Raw genomic sequence first — 5,288 nt, 5'->3', positions numbered from 1 at the left:
AAAAAAAAAAAGAAGAAGAAGAAGAAACAGAGGCAGATGAATATAACAGCACTTAATGGTAATCCTGGTTCTGTGGAAGCAGGAACACAGAGATTTCTGGGGCTTGGGCAGCCAGTCTAGACGAATTGGCAGTTTGGATCCCAGTCAGAGACCCTGACACAACAAACAAGGTAGGAACTGTCAAGAGTTCAGCAGGTTAATGCACTTGTTGCCAAGCTGAAGGACCTGAGTTCAAATTCCAGTATCCACATGCTAGAAGGAGGGAACCAATCCTGAAGGTTGTTCTTAAACTGGTGGGCTATAGCACATACACACATACGAATGTGCTCACACAGACACACTAAAGAGATAAAACGTAATTTAAGAAATTAAAAGATGAAGCAAAATGCATAGTAGCAATTGCTACTAGGCTTGCACATACGTGTGTACACATGTTTACATGTACCTGCACACATGTATTCACATGCATCTGCACACATGTGCATAGACATATACGCATACACAAATAAAAATAAAATTTACCTTAGGCAATCTAATTATCTTTTCTTCAAAGACTGGAGCAGCCCTGATCAATGTTTGCTGAAGTTCTGTGTGCAAGCTAACGCTTTCCTTTTCTCATCCAGCCAATGTGCGAGGTGAGGCATACTTAACTATCCAAGGGGAACAGCAGTGACCAGGACACAGAAGTCTTCCTTCATATGCATTAATTTCAATTATTATCTGCTGATATATAAGAAAATAAATAAATATACAGCAGGTCACCTGCAGATAATCATCAAGAAAAGAACTAAGGCACAGAGAAGGGAACAGAATACCTTACATTATATGGTGGCCACAAAACATACCCTCAGGTATGAATCCCCCACACAGTTTTTCATTCAGTGTGTGTGTGTGTGTGCGCGTGTGTGTGTGTGTATAGGTGTGTTCATACACACTTGTGTACACAGAGGTCAGATGACAACTTTTTTGTTTTTGTTTTTTCGAGACAGGGTTTCTCTGTGTAGCCCTGGCTGTCCTGGAACTCACTTTGTAGACCCGGCTGGCCTCGAACTCAGAAAACCTCCTGCCTCTGCCTCCCAAGTGCTAGGATTAAAGGCGTGCGCCACCACGCCCGGCTGACAACTTTTGAGAATCAGTTTTTATCTGCTATGTGGGATCCAAGAGCAAAACTCAGGCCATCAGGCTTGGTGGGGTGGTCAGGTGCCGCGATAAGCCATCTCCCGTGCCAAATGCTGCCTATCAATATATATATATTGTGTAGGTATTTTGTGCCGGTATTTTGCCTGCACAGTGAGAGTCTGTCTGTGTGTGGGAGGGGCACATTAGAGAGATGGTTCAGTGGTTAGAACACTGGCTGCTCTTCCAGAGGACCTAGCAGATTCCTGGTACCCACAGACCCACTGGATGGTTCACCACCATATGGACTTCCAAACTCTGGGGGATTTGATGCCCTCTTCTGACCTCCACATGCAGACAAAACACTCATAGACATAAAATAAATTCACATCAATGATCCAGCCCAGCCTCTAGATGCTTGGATTACAGACTTGAGCCACCACACTTGGCAAATGTCAGCATTTTAAAAAGTCAAAGAGGGGCTGGAGAGATGTCAAAGTGCTTATGAGCACTTGCTGCTCTTGCAAGGATCTGAGTTCACATCCCAGAATACACACGGATCTCACAACCATCTGTAACTTCAGTTGCAGGAAGTCTGAGGCCCTCTCCTGGCCTCTAAGGACAAGCATGTGGGAAGTATATATTCATTCAGGTAACACTCAGTAAATAAAATCAAGTACAGAAGAACAAAAGCTGAGCTGAGCAGTGGTGGTGCACACTTTTAATCCCAACACTTGGAAGCAGGGCAGACAGACTCTATAAATTCAAGGCTAGCCTGGTCTACAGAGCAAGCTCTAGGATAACCAGCAATACATAGAAAAATCCTGTCTCAAAAAAACAAAACAGGGGCTGGTGAGATGGCTCAGAGGGTAAGAGCACCCGACTGCTCTTTCAAAGGTGCAGAGTTCAAATCCCAGCAACCACATGGTGGCTCACAACCATCCTTAATGAGATCTGACTCCCTCTTCTGGAGTGTCTGGGGACAGCTACAGTGTAGTTACATATAATAAATAAAATAAATCTTAAACAAAACAAAACAAAACAAAGAAAAAAAGGAAAAAAAACAAAAAACAAAACAAAACAAACAAACAAACAAAAAGAAAGAAAGAAAAGGAAGAAAGGGAGGAAGAAAGCTGAGTAACCCTCAGAGAGGAAGCCAGTAAACTCCATGACATCTGCTTGTGACATCTGCTCTACCTATGTGCATCATACCTCCTGGTTCCTGCCAACCACCACATGTAAATAAACACATAATTTTAAAAATTAATCTCTAAATTAGGCGTAGTGGTGCACGCCTTTAATCCCAGCTCTTGGGAGGCAGAGGCAGGCAGAATTCTGAGTTCGTGGCCAGCCTGGTCTACAAAGTGAGTTCCAAGACAGCCAGGGCTATACAGAGAAGTCCTGCCTCAAAAAAACAAAAAAAAATTAAAATTAAATAAAAATTAATCTCTAAAAATGTAATTAAGATTAGAGGGATTTTCTCCTCTTGTTGGGAATAGAATCCAGAGCCTTTTATATGCTAGCTATGTGTTCTGCCATGAACTGCAATGCCAGCTCAATAATTTCTTTTTTTTTAAGATTTATTTATTTTATGTGTATGAGTATACTGTAGCTGTACATATGGTTGTGAGCCATCAAGTGGTTGCTGGGAATTGAATTCAGGACCTCTGCTTGATCTGGCCCTGCTTGCTCTGGTCAGCCCAGCTCACTCCGGCCCAAAGGTTTATTTATTATTATATCTAAGTACACTGTAGCTGTCTTCAGACACACCAGAGTAGGGTTTCAGATCTCATTATAGATGGTTGGGAGCCACCGTGTGGTTGCTGGGAACTGAACTCAGGACCTCTGAAAGAACAGTCAGTGCTCTTAACCACTAAGTCAACTCTCCAGCCCTCAATAATTTTCTTTTTATTTTCTCTTCCATTTTCATCTTCTGAGATAGGGTCTTATGCAGCCCAGCTTAGTCTGTAACTTGTAGCTTAGGCTGGCCTCATATTCATGATCTTCCTGACTCAATCTTCCAGTACTAGAACTATAATCATGACTGTCGACAGTGGCAGAGAGACACAGCCTAGCATGTCCACCTGAAGCACTCCTTGATAGGCACTGCTATTTTGACTCACCAGTGACTAACTAGTGGAGAGGAGCTAAAGTTGCATTACAGATTCAACAGAACCAGAGCACTCTTGGTGATGCTGGTTAAGAACCTTTCACTGGGGCTAGAGAGATGGCTCAGCGGTTAAGAGCACTGACTGCTTTTCTAGAGGTCCTGGGTTCAAACCCCAGCAACCACATGGTGGCTCACAACCATCTATAATGAGATCTGACACCCTCTTCTGGTGTGTCTGAAGACAGCTACAGTGTACTTACATATAATAACATATAATATATAATATAACATGTATACATAGTATGATATTATGGATTATATAATAATAAATCTTTTTTAAAAAAGAAAGAAAAAAAAAAAAGAACCTGTGGTTTCTGTGGTAGTTTGAATAAGAATGGTCCTCCTGTGTTTATAATTTGAATGCTTGATCCCCAGTTGGTAGAATTCTTTGGGAAGGATTAGGAGGTGTGGCCTTGTTGGAGGAGGGGTGTCACTTGGAGTGACTTGGAGGTTTCAAAAGCAATGTGCCATTCCCAGTTACCGCTCTCTTTCTCTCTGCCTTCTGCTTGTTGATCAGGTTGTAAGCTCTCAGCTACTGCTCCAATGCCATGCCTGCCTGCTGGGACCATGCTCCCCACCAAATAAACTGTTTCTTCTGTAAGTTGCTTTGGTCACGGTGTCTCTACACAGCAACAGAAAATATACTAAGGCAGATTCTCTGAAGCTTTTATTTCAAGATAGCTCAGGGTTCGAAACATGAACAGAGAAGCAACGGTGAACATGCAGTGTAGCTCTCTACTGACCTACTAGTAAGACTTTCTGGCCCCAGAGCACAGTGTCCAGTGGAGGCTATTTGCATAATATCCCTGAATGCTCTAAACTTGGGAAAGGAGACATCTTGCCTGTGGGATTCCTTGGGCAGATGGAGGTATTCCTCCTCAGGAAGTGACTAGGGTCTAAGAAAGCAGAGTAGGATAAGGCAGGAAAGTCTATATTACATGTAGGCTACAGACATTAAAGAAAGCCAAACCCTAGACTAGATCACAGAAGAGAATGCCAAGAAGCAAAACCAAGTCAGCATATTTATTAGTACTGATGAGATAGTGCACACTTTAGATTTAAATGTGTTCTATAGTGAGACATAGGAAAATCAGTGCCGAGCGTGGTGGCGCACACCTTTAATCCCAGCACTTGGGAGGCAGAAGCAGGCGAATTTCTGAGTTCGAGGCCAGCCTGGTCTACAGAGTGAGTTCCAGGACAGCCAGGGCTACACAGAGAAACCGTGTCTCGAAAAACCAAAAAAAGAAAAGAAAAGAAAAGAAAATCAGTATACACTGAAGATACTATGCTTTTGTTGTTGTTGTTGTTGTTGTTTTGTTTTGGTTTTTTGCTGTTGTTTGTTTAGGACAGAGTCTAGTGATTTAGCCCTGGCTTGCCTGGAACTCACAGAAACCCACCTTTCTCTGCTTTCTAAGTGAGGGAATTAAAGACATATGCCACCCACCATGCCTGTTAGGTGCAGACTTTGTGAGGAAAGGACTTAGGTGTCTTTCCAACAGTTATGTGTGTGACTCTGTGACTGTCCAAGTTCCCCTAGTCAAAGGATGTAATTTAAATTAAAGTTTATGGATTATATACAGTTTAAAAATTAAGGAAAAATAAATGGTCTGGTCTCCTCAGTTTTCTTAAAATAATTTAACTTTGTAAATTAAATTGAATGGTGTTTTCATGAGGTGCATGGATGAGAGAAGAGGGCTAATACAGTGAAACTCAACGTTGTGTAAGATTCCGGGGAGCCTTAGCTTACCAGGACCCCCTGAGTGAACCAAGTGGAGACAGGATGGAAGCAAAAAGCAAGAGTGTGAGTTTCTGACAAAACTCACTTTAATCTGGTCTGGGTTCATCCTGAGAGGCGGGCTGGCTGAAATGGAATGTGCGAGAGGAAAATGGAAGCCTAGATAAATTTCTGAACAAGGCTCCGAAGTTTAATAACCGAACTCCGTTTAAATAACATGGAAAGATCCCCAGCCCCCTCCTAAGTCTTTGAAGTTGCTGGCAGCGG

The sequence above is a fragment of the Mus pahari genome, chromosome 13 (genome assembly GCF_900095145.1).
Source record: "Mus pahari chromosome 13, PAHARI_EIJ_v1.1, whole genome shotgun sequence".
Classification (NCBI taxonomy): Eukaryota; Metazoa; Chordata; class Mammalia; order Rodentia; family Muridae; genus Mus; species Mus pahari.
Note: the sequence above shows the minus strand (reverse complement) of the source record.